Source organism: Macaca mulatta, chromosome 3, assembly GCF_049350105.2.
Source record: "Macaca mulatta isolate MMU2019108-1 chromosome 3, T2T-MMU8v2.0, whole genome shotgun sequence".
NCBI classification, from domain to species: Eukaryota; Metazoa; Chordata; class Mammalia; order Primates; family Cercopithecidae; genus Macaca; species Macaca mulatta.
The window spans coordinates 164,809,157-164,821,684 of NC_133408.1; the positions used below are offsets into that span (position 1 = coordinate 164,809,157).

At 36.9% G+C, this 12,528-nt stretch overlaps 1 pseudogene; it reads left to right on the forward strand.

The window, feature by feature from the left end:
- Positions 1–5,255: 5,255 nt before the first annotated feature.
- Positions 5,256–7,124, forward strand: LOC696871 (elongation factor 1-gamma-like; annotated as a pseudogene).
- Positions 7,125–12,528: the final 5,404 nt, after the last annotated feature.

Below are 12,528 nucleotides of genomic sequence, written 5' to 3' on the forward strand. Positions count from 1 at the left end.
GCAACTAAAATCTCCCTAAAAATATAACAAAAATTCACACTTTAGCTTAATAATGTCTAGTATAAAGGATTAGAAAATGAATGTACTTATGGAACATGATGTTCCTTTCAATTTCCGCTTTCAAGTGGGAGCATCTGTTTAAACACATAGATATTCGAATATTATATACTCACCTGCATTATGGATTGATGATTAGTTTTGGGAGAATCCAAAGTTAGAGGTCAAACTTGTAGTTATTACTAAGCATAGGTTGAGAAACCATGAACATGTCTTTAGATCCTGTCACCTTTTCCACCTTTGCTCTACCCCTAGTCATCATATTCTATGGCAGGTTGTAGCAATGGTTGAACTTTATGGGCTTTGGAGGATGACAACCTGGTTCCAATCTCAGTTCTGTCACTTATCTGCTGTGTGACTTTTGACAATTTACTTAACACTTTTACATTCTGGATTCTTTATCTTTAAAGTGGGGCTAACACTGCTACCCCATAGTTTTTTGAGGATTTAATAGATGAATGAAAGTAAAGTGCTTAGTAAAAGGCCTGGCACCTAGTGGAGGATTTGATAATCATAGTTATTGTTGCCATTATTACTTTAATAGTGTTTGGTGTACCCAAAGGAAAGAAAAAGCAAGAGCAAATCTTGCTCTTTGTGCAGATTTTGCTCTCCATTAGTCTACGTGTGATTGAGCAGGAATTTTCTTTTCCATGTATTCTGTAGTTGCTATTGTTCATTTTTATACATTTCAGGCTTCTTTTCAAGAGAATAATGTACCAGTTTTGAAGATTCACTACATAAAAGTGGCATCTGTCAGCTATATCCCTAAGAAACTATTCTAATTTACAGGAAACAGGTGTTTTACTACAAGAATTTCTTTAGTCAGTGATGCGCAATTTTTTTTCTAGTAAAAGTGTTTCAGAGAAACCAAAATAATAATTTCTTTCTTCTTAGAAAATAATCTATACATTATATTTTCTTTCTTTTTAATTTTTTTTGTCTTTATTTTATTTCAATAGTTTTTGCGGTACAGGTGGTTTTTGGTTACATGGATAAGTTCTATAGTAGTGATTTCTGAGATTTTGGTGCACCTGTCACCCAAGCAGTGTACACTGTACCCAATACGTAGTCTTATCCCTGACCCCCTTCCCACTCTTACCAACTAGTACCCAAAGCCTTTGCATCCTCATGGCCTAGCTCCCACTTATAAATGAGAACACACGATGTTTGGTTTTCCATTCCTGAGTTACTTCACTTAGAATAATGTCCTCCAGCTCCATCCAAGCTGCTGCAAAGGCCATTATTACATTCTGTTTTATGGCTCTGTAGCATTGCATGATGTATACATACCACATTTTCTTTATCCACTTGTTGGTTGATAAAGTATAATAAAACCTTTATTATATGAGCATTTAGGTTGGTTTCATATGTATGGAATTGCAAATTTTGCTGCTATAAACATGCTTGTTCATGTGGCTTTTTCATGTAATGACTTCTTTTTCTTTGGGTAGATACCCAGTATTGGTACTGCTGGATTGAATAGTAGTTCTACATTTAGTTCTCCAAGGAATTTCCATACTGTTTTCCATCGTGATTGTACTGATTTACGTTCCCACCAGCAGTGTAAATGTGTTCCTTTTTCAGCACATCTGTGCCAACATCTATTATCTTTTGATTTTTTAATTATGGCCATTCTTGCAAGAGTAAGGTAGTATATCATTTTGGTTTTAATTTGTATTTTCTTGATAATTAGTGATACTGAGCAATTTTTCATATGTTTGTTGACTGTTTGTATATCTTTGCTTGAGAATTGGCTATTCATGTCCTTTGCCCACTTTTTCATGGGGTTATTTGGATTTTTCTTGCTTATTTGTTTAGATTCCTTAATGTCCTTTGGAGAAAGATTTTTTACTTTTTTATTTTTTATTATACTTTAAGTCCTAGGGTACATGTGCACAATGTGCAGGTTTGTTACATATGCATACATGTGCTATGTTGGTGTGCTGCACCCATTAACTCTTCATTTACATTAGGTATATCTCCCAATGCTATCCTTCCCCACTCCCCCCACCCCACGACAGGCCCTGGTGTGTGATGTTCCCCTTCCTGTGTCCAAGTGTTCTCATTGTTCAATTCCCACCTATGAGTGAGAACGTGTGGTGTTTGGTTTTCTGTTCTTGCGATAGTTTGCTGAGAATGACGGTTTCCAGCTGCATCCATGTCCCTACAAAGGACATGAACTCATCCTTTTTTTATGGCTGCATAGTATTCCATGGTGTATATGTGCCACATTTTCTTAATCCAGTCTGTCATTGACGGACATTTGGGTTGGTTCCAAGTCTCTGCTATTGTGAATAGTGCCGCAATAAACATACGTATGCATGTGTCTCTATAGCAGCATGATTTATAATCCTTTGGGTATATACTCAGTAATGGGATGGCTGGTTTTAATGATATTTCTAGTTCTAGATCCTTGAGGAATCACCACACTGTCTTCCACAATGGTTGAACTAGTTTACAGTCCCAGCAACAGTGTAAAAGTATTCCTATTTCTCCACATCCTCTCCAGCACTTGTTTTTTCCTGTTTTTTTAATGATCGCCATTCTAACTGGTGTGAGATAGTATCTTATAGTGGTTTTGATTTGCATTTGGAGAAAGATAAAATAAAGGATTTAGGTTCAATTATAAACTTGTTGATGATATCTATGTGTCCCCAACTTGATAACTCAGCAAGATACTCGAGAGCTTTTAAAAATAAAGATTCTGGCCAGGCGCAGTAGCTCACACCTGTAATCTCCGCACTTTGGGAGGCCAAGGCAGATGGATCACCTGAGGTTAGGAGTTTGAGATCAGCCTGGCCAACTTGGTGAAACCTCGTCTCTACTAAAAATACAAAAATTAGCTGGGCATGGTTGCTGCCACCTGTAATCCCAGCTACTCAGGAGGCTGAGGCAGGAGAATCGCTTGAACCTGGGAGGAAGAGGTTGCAGTGAGAGTGAGAATGCACCATTGCACTCCAGTCTGGGAGACAAGAGTGAAACTCCATCTCAAAACAAACAAACAAACAAAATGAATAATAATAAATAAATAAAATAAAAAATAAAGATTCCCCTTAAAACTTGGTCCATTGAGAGTTGACTGGGTGCAGGAGGAGGTGCAGACCTGATTACCCTGTGGACTAGTGGACAGCTTATATTTTGAGCCGAAGGAGGCAAGTGAAAATACCAGAAGAGCACTGAAGCTAAGAACTTGTGAAGTCATAAGATCCCTGGGTTTGGCACATCCTTTCCATTTAAGTGATGCTCCGAGTTCCATCTGAACTCCTTTTAATTTCCTTAGGAAAAAATGGACAAAGCTACAGAGAACTAATTAATGGTTCATTTGTGATAAAAAATTTTGCAACTATGATCAAAATGTCCCTTCCAAAGATAAGAATCCATGAGCTGTAAGAGTATTTGCTCCCAGAGGCAGTGTAAGAGACCAGGAACAAAAGATCAAAAACAGGCAAATACCTTCTGTTTGACCAGTATTGTGAGTGAATAGGCCTGATTTAAATATCTGCTTTAAAGGTGCCTACTGCATTTTGAGAATGTGGATGACTTAGGGAGGGTTTACAGGATTATTTTATTAACAACACAGAAGGTTCATTTTATATAACCTTTTTAGCATTTTGAGGTCCTATTCTGGCTTTCAGAGATATTTTCATAATTCTAAGACCTGTATTTGAAGTCACAGGGCAGGAGCATAGCCTTTGTTTTGTGGTATTTGGAAAGAAGCTGTACTTCTTTTAGCTTTCCTTGTTTCAGAAAATGCAGGCTGATCATATATTCTAGTGTGCCTAGAGTTTTGGATTGCACAAATAGTCACAATACTTGTCAGTAACTCTCATCAAATGGTGGAGTCTATTTCTCCACTCTTTAAATCTGGGACTGACCTTGTCACTTTCCTTAATACATCAAATATAGTAAAAATGATGAGGTACAAGATGTATGAGTTATGAGCCCAGGCTTCAAGAGGTCTTAGATTCAACTTTTGTTGCCTGTAGAATGCCATAGTTATCATGTGGAAGAGCCAACCCTGTGGATAATAAGACAAGCTGCACATTTGCTGACAACTGCCAGAGCTGTGAGCCTAGAATGATTCAGAAGCTATCTTAGATCATTCAGCCACCAACTGGCCTGCATTCTGTCTATGAGTCCAGAGAAAATCAGCCAAGCAGGCCCAAGCCACAAAATCCTCCTAAGCGACCCATAGAATCATGAAATTAAAAAAATGTATTGTTGTTTAAATCCAACGGCTAGTATGCTATGTAGCAAAAGCTATCTGATATGCTTGGGACAGTCTTAGCTTACTCCTGTTGTCATAGAGTAATTATTGGTATTGCATCTTTTTAACAATTCTTAATTTTTTTTAAGTTCTGGGGTACATGTGCAGGACGTGCAGGTTTGTTACCTAGGTAAATGTGTGCCGTGGTGGTTTGCTGCACCTATCAACCCATCACTTAGGTATTAAGCCCAGCATGCATTAGCACTTTTCCCTAGTATTCTCCCCTACCCACACCCTCCTCCAACAGGCCCCAGTGTATGTTGTTCCCCTCCCTGTGTCCAAGTCAGTGCTGTTTTCAAAGAAATACTTTTGAGTGGCAGTACATGTGAAAAAAAAAGCACAATGCAATTATTCTATTAATAAAGTGACCAACACACAGTCACATATTACAGTAGAAGCACATTTCACAATGGCTTTCTAAAGTAAATCAACATGTAAAATAATTCAAATAAAGTGATACAAGTTACACTTTGTTTTGTAATATATTTTTCTCCAAAGGCATAGATATAAAATGTATAAAATACACACTTCGATGTTTATAAATTATCCGAAATACTTTCTTTGCTATACAGGACTGGCCATGTGCAAGACTATGATATTGACAATTTGGGCCTTGGCTTTCCTCCCTTTATTTGGCATTTCTTGCCAAGTGGAACAAAACACACATTTCAGGGTAGGTAGGATTTGCTGTGTCTCTTCTTTTAACTGACAATATGACATATGCACATAGTAAACCTTTCAAACAATACAAAGATAAACATTTATAGTAAACTATTAATCCTCTCACTGTAGATCCTAAGTCCTGCAGTCCTCTCCGGAAGTAGCCTCTACTGAGCTTCTTTTGCATGTCTTTTCTATGCATCTGAATATATATTTTAAGTACATGTAGATGGTATGTATCTTAAACCTCAGAAAGAATCTCTTCTTGCCCCTTTCTTTGCGGAATCACCATGGCAGCTGGGACCCTGTACACATATCCCGAAAACTAGAGGGCCTTCAGGGCCTTCATTGCTGCTCAGTACAGCGGGGCTCAGGTCCATGCGCTGTCCACACCACCCCACTTCCACTTTGGCCAAACCAATCGCACCCCTGAATTTCTCTGCAAATTTCTTGCTGGCAAGTATCCAGCATTTGAGGGTGATTGTGGGTTCTGTGTGTTTGAGAGCAATGCCATTACCTACTATGGAGCAATGAGTTGCTGCAGGGAAGTACACCCGAAGCAGTAGGTGGCGCAATGGGTGAGCTTTGCTGATAGCGGTAGAGCGCCCCCAGCCAGGACCTGGGTGTTTCCCAGCATGGGCATCAGGCACCACAACAAGCAGGCCACTCAGAATGCAAAGCAGGAAGTGAGACGAATTCTGGGGCTGCTGGACGCTCACTTGAAGATGAGGACTTTTCTGGTGGGTGAATGAGTGACTGGCTGACGTCACAGTCGTCTGCACCCTGTTACGGCTGTATAAGCAGGTCATAGAACCTTCTTTCCACCAAGCCTTTCCCAATTTTGTAATATATTTTATATTTATAATATCATTATTATAATATATAATTATATATAAAATGTACGTTATTTCATCTGTATATAATTTATATATTATATACAAAATATAAAATATTTTGTAATATATTTTAAAACATTAAAATAATATAATATATTATATGTATTTATTTGTATATATTACATGTTATAACCGCTGATCCCTCACCTGCATTAACCAGTCTCAGTTCCCGGCTGTCTTGGGGAACGTGAACCTTTGTGAGAAGATGGCCCAGTCTGATGCTAAAAAGTTTGCCGAGAGGCAACCTAAAAAGGACACCCCACGGAAAAAGCAGGGATCACAGGAAGAGAAGCAGAGCCCCAGGCTGAGTGGAAGGAGAAGGAAATGGCGGCTGCCCCTGCTCCTGAGGAGGTGATGGATGAATGTAAGCAGGTGCTGGCCACTGAGCCTAAGGCCAAGGACCCCTCCGCTCACCTGCCCAAGAGTACCTTTGTGTTGGATGAATATTGATTGATTGATTGATTGATTGACTGATTGACTGATTGAGGCGGAGTCTCACTCTGTCGCCCGGGCTGGAGTACAGTGAGTGGCGCGATCTTGGTTCACGGCAACTTCCACCTCCCCGGTTCAAGCGATTCTCCTGCCTCAGCCTCCTGAGCAGTTGGGATTACAGGCACCCACCGCTATGCCCAACTAATTTTTTGTATTTTTAGTAGAGATGGGGTTTCATCATGTTGGTCAGGCTGGTCTCGAACCCCTGACCTCGTGATTCGCCAGCCTCTGCCTCCCAAAATGTTGGGATTACAGGCGTGAGCTGCCGCACCTGGCCGTGTTGGATGAATTTAAGCAACAAGGACTCCAATAAGGACACACTCCCTGTGGCACTGCCATATTTTTGGGAGCACTTTGATGAGGATGGCTAGTCCCTGTGATACTCAGAGTATCGCTGCCCTGATGAACTCACTCAGTCAGATCTTCATGAGCTGCAATCTCATCACTGGAATGTTCCAGCGACTGGACAAGCTGAGGAAGAATGCCTTCACCAGTTTCATCCCCTTTGGAACCAACAATAGCAGATCCATTTCTAGAGTCTGGGTCTTCCGAGGCCAGGAGCTTGCCTTTCCTCTGAGTGCAAATTGGCAGGTGGACTATGAATCATACACACGGAGGAAACTGGATCCTGGCAGCGAGGAGACACTTGGAATCCAAATATATTCATAGGGAAAGTTCGAGAGTACTTTTCCTGGGAGGGGGCCTTCCAGCATGTTGGCCAAGACTTCAATCAGGGCACGATCTTCAAGTGAACATCTCTTGCCAATGCCTAGCTGCCTGCATCTGCCCCTTCAGGGAGACGGGGGTCATTAAAGGAAACTGAACATTGAAAAAAAAAGAGTCTCTTCTCTCCCACATGGCTTCCTTACTTTGGACAACTTTCTTAACCTCTGCTTGTTTCAGATGACTCATCGATATAAAATTAACATAACATCACAGAATTAATTTGGAATTAACTTGTATGTTTAATAAAGCTCCTGGAAAGGTATCTGACACATAAGGGAGCACTCTGTGTCTCTGTGTTAGCTATTATTGTTATTTACACTTTTGCCCAAAATCTTGCATTAATAATGGACATAATTAACCTTAGAATCCAAATTATTCCAAATTTTTAAAAATGTTCTATAATACAGACTGTAGAGACAGGGTAATTAGCTGGGCATGGTGATGTGCACCTGTGGTCCCAGCTACTTGGGAGGCTAAGGGAGGAGGATCCCTTGAGCCCAGGAGGTCGAGGCTGCAGTGAGCCGTGATTGTGTCACTGCACTCCATGTCACTCCAAGGTGACATGGCAAGACCTTGTCTCAAGAAACAAACAAACAAACAAACAAAAAAAAAAAAACCAACCAAACAAAAAACAGACCGTAAAACGCTTCATGAACAGACAGATTTGTACTAAATTCAAAATAGAATTAAAAAACCCTTTAAGCATATGCTTAGACTATACAGCGTATTCACTACAGAGCAAAATGTACCTTTCCTTAGATACTTTTGCTTTAATTATAAATAGCAGAAGAAAATAAAGAAAAACACATAGGCATTTTATGGATTTATTTGAATTTGTTCATTTGCTCATTTATTCATTTATTGTACACTTAATCTGTATCTGACACAAACCTATATGAAAAAAGATGCAAATAAAATAGGCACATTCTTTATTATTATGGAATTTGCAGGATGGTGGAGAAGCCACTCCATAGTGAAATAATTATATATATGATATTGCAACGAAAGGTGAAATGCAAGGGGTGTGTTTGTGAGTGTGTGTGTGTATGTGTGCATGTGTGTGTGTGTAAGTATATGTATGTAACCTGGTCTAGTCTTGGGTGTGGCAGAGGTCTTTTCTTTGGAAGTTTGAAGGAAAAATATTTTGATGTAAGAATTTTATTTCCACCAAATTTGTCATTTGATTCTGAAGAGAATTCAATTATTTTCCATTATTGAAAGGCTTATAAATAAAATATACCACATCACTCATATGCTCTCCTAAAACACCTTATTGGATGATATATTCCAATAGAACCTCTTTCTCATTCTCTCCTTTTCTTGACAAAGCTCTTTTTCTTCCTGTTTGTACAGAAATACACAAAGTCAACGTAGAATGCTTCCAAAAGTTTTTTTCTTACTTATAGAGTTTGTGTTAATTTATGTTACTAATTTTAGTGTATATTGTTATTAAGCATTTATTTTTATATATAATAATTATATATATATAAATAAAAATGTTAGGCCTGTGGTATATCTATGAAAGTAAAAACAATGATCCGAGTTCACATAAAGTAATCATAATTTACTTGATCTGTCTCATACAGGTGCACATTTCAATATTACAGATGTAAATTTTTGCTACTAGACAATATGCTGCAATGAATAAGCTTGTGCATACACAGGTTGAGCATACCTTATCTGAAATGTTTGGGACTAGAAGTGTTTTGTATTTTGGATTTTGGAAATTTTCATATGCCTAATGAAATATCTTGGGAAACCCAAGTCTTTACACGAATTCATTTATGTGTAATACACACCTTCTATACATAGCCTGAAGGTAATCTTATACAACATTTTAAATAATTTTGTGCATGAAACAAAGTTTGTGTATCCTGAACCATCAGAAAGCAAAGATGTCACTGTCTCAGCCACGTTTGTGAACAATCTGTGGTTGCCATCATTACTGACTCTGAATTTATATGCTACCAATACAGTAATCATTGTCTTACTCTTATTCCCACATAAGTACTTAACAGTAATATATATGACACTCTTCATATAGTGAAAAAATGATGTGTTCAGGGTAACAAAGCAGCACAGTAGCATCATCAGAATACTTGCTTTTGAATAACAGCAACAACAGACAACAGCAAACTTTCAGTCTCCACATAGGCATTCAAAAAATTTAGGATTTTAACCATTTCAGATTTTTTTTTATTCAAGATACTCAACCTGTATATCATTTTTCACCTATGCAAGTATATGTGAGAAATATGTCATATGTTTGATTGTTGTGTGAAATATTTCTGCAATTTTGATAGTTATTGACAAAGTTTTGTTCATTAGAATTACACCAGTATCTACTCCAATCAGTAACATATGAGGATACCTGTTTTCCCATAGCCTCACTGATGGAGTGTTTTCTTGAACTTTTCAGTTTTTGCCAATGTGTTAAAATAAAATGGCACCTCAGAGTAGGCTTAACTCCTGTTTTTTTTTCATTATTAGTTAGTTTGAGCATCTGTTTGTGTTTAAAGGCTGCTTATATTTTTTTGTATTTTCATAACTCTTACCCATTTTTCATTTTTTCTCATTTTTAGAGATTTATATATTCTAGCAAGAGTCCATGTTTGTCTGTGACAGAATTATAAATATTTTTTCTGGGTTGCTCTTTGAATTTATGGTATTTCTTGATGTGCAAAAAGGTTTTTCTTAAAGTTTTTTATATGGCAAAAATTATCAGTCTTTTCTGTGAGAGTTCTGAATCGCAAGTCATGGTTAGATCATCTTTTTCCACTCTAAGTTTATATAAAAGTTCTCCGTAATTTCCTTCAGTACTTCAATAGCTTCTTTATTTTTGTAACTGAATCTCTGCTAGTAGTTATTAGTTGTGAAGTGCATCAGAAAAGAATCCAACTCTAATTCTATTACAGATCACCAGAGCAGAAATCAGTGTGCAAGGAGAGCTTGGCTCTGATGGATACCTGTCGCTTTGAGGAGGGCTTCCAAGAAGCTGCAACCCAAAAGTAAAGGTCAACTGGACAGATAAACACCCTTGTAAACTCTCAAGTCAGCTTTGGGATATTTCAGTTTCTGAAAGCAGAAAAAGGTAATCAATCCCATGTTTATATTGCTCTGGCAGAAACAAAAGATAAATCATCTCTAGAGGAAAGTAACACTATCTTAGGTCAAGAAAAATTATTTATGCAGCCAGTTTTGCAAAAACAAGGTCTGGAACATAAAAGTATCCAAGATATCCAGGTATATAAAGGGGAAAGACCAACTGAACAAAACCCAGCAGAAACACGCATCAGAAAAGATTCACAGGGCTCCAGGTACTGATCTATCAAAACCCCTAAAATAACAATTTTACTCTGTTAAAGGACACATAATGTAAACTAGAAAATCTGGCAGAAAACTGAGAACTATAAAATGTTGAACTTTTAGGACTAAAGTATCATAGTCAGATTTGGAAATAAGTGATAAAGGTTTAGCAGCCCATTAGATACTGTTGAGAGTAGCATCTATGAACTATTAATAATATACTGGTCAGAAGAAGATACCCAGAACGAGCATGGACACTTCAAAACAGAAAATAAGAGTCTAAGATATGTAAGTGGAATTATTTTGAGACAGAAGAGAGATAATGCGAATTTAGGAGAAATACAAGCAAATGTTAAAAGTAGCTGAATTTAAAGAAGACAGATGAACTTAAAAGCAGCAATGATCACTGACAAGTAACTTCTTGCCAGGAAAAAAATGCCAATCAAAATCCTTTATTGAGTGAAAAATTTCATTGAGAATGAAAATGAAATATATAAACTTTGGGATGAGCAATAACCATGAACATTTGTAATCAGTAACACAGCACTAAAGAAAACACTAAAGGGTCTTCGAGCAGAAAAAAAAACTCCAGATGAAAATGCAAAGATGCAGGAGGAAAGAAGAAACAATGGAAATTGAAATTGTGTGGTTCGACCCACTTTAAGTTCCATTTTTATTTTAGTCAAATTTCTGTAATTAGGTTATTTCTGTCTCACTGACTTTTCGTTTCATGATTTCTTTGGCAATTCCCTAAATAGAGCCTTAAGAAAGTTCATAGAGACAATATTTCTAGAATTATTGTACATGACATTTGCAGGGAAGCTGGTCCTACAAAATGTGGCTTCATACTTTATATCCTGGCTTTAATAAAGCCTGAGCTTACGCTTTCTCTTTTAATTGTCTTTAGATATTGCTCAATACTATTCTGATATTTTCTATAGCTGCAGAGAAATTTGAATCCTACCATATATTTTTCCTCCTATTTGTTTCTGTATTGTTAAAGTCTAATGACTATACTCAGTATTAATCATTCTGGATCACTTATCTAGCTGACTGTGTGTTCTTCTGGTATGTGTATTTAATAACATTTTTCTAGAATTGTATAAATATTTATTCATTTTTTCAAGACTCCTATTATTATTTTGCCTGTCTTCTATATTTATTAGAGTCTCTCTAATTTTTCCTATTTGTGTCTTTATTTCCATTCTTCGTGCCTGACACTTCAACTTTTATAATCTGTGCCCCCTACAATATATTTTTATATGTTTCTTCTCTCCTTTGCATTCCTTCAAATTTTGTCTTCCTTTTTGCATTTATTTTTCTTTCTTTCTACTTCTTTCCCAAGTTCTAACAGATCACATTTTATTTCTTTTCTTGCGTGAGGCAAGAAAAGAATCTTTCTTTGTTCTGGATTCCTGTATTTCTGTTTTTGACTTCCTTTACAAAATGGATGGCTTCATTTAATATTTTTTAAAAAATCATGACAAAATAACTAGCACAATTTTCATATTGCTTATGAATTTACTTTCTGAATTTTCTTCATCTACTGTTAACATTCATTGCTATTTTCCACATTTTAAAAGTATCTTCTAAATGTTTTGTTTATGTAAGCCATCTTTCTCTGATTTTTGGTGCTTTGGTTGGCTTTTATTTTTATAATGCTGTCCAAAATCTTAATTGTATTCTGAGTCAGAACTTTACTATGTGAATTTTTATAAACACTCTATTTGAATTTATCTATCATTTCATTCCATGTATTTATGGAGAGCTTACTGTATATCAGTGTCCTTTGCTTTCTCAGCATTTATAAGATTGGAAAAGGGAAAAATTAAATAAATTCATCCAATACAGTGTGTGCTAAGTACTATGAGAGGAGAAATATATGATATTATGAAAGCACATTAAGAATATTAAACATTTATGTTCTTCTAATATATTATTATAAAAATCCTACATTTTCGAAAGCATAAAAATTCTATCCTTAGCAAACTAATGCAGGAACAGAAAACCAAATACTTCATATTTTTACTTTTAAGTGGGAGCTAAATGATAAGAACTCCTGGACACATGGGTGCCTATTGGAGGGTGGAGGCTGGGAGGAGGGGAGGATAATGAAAAATAACT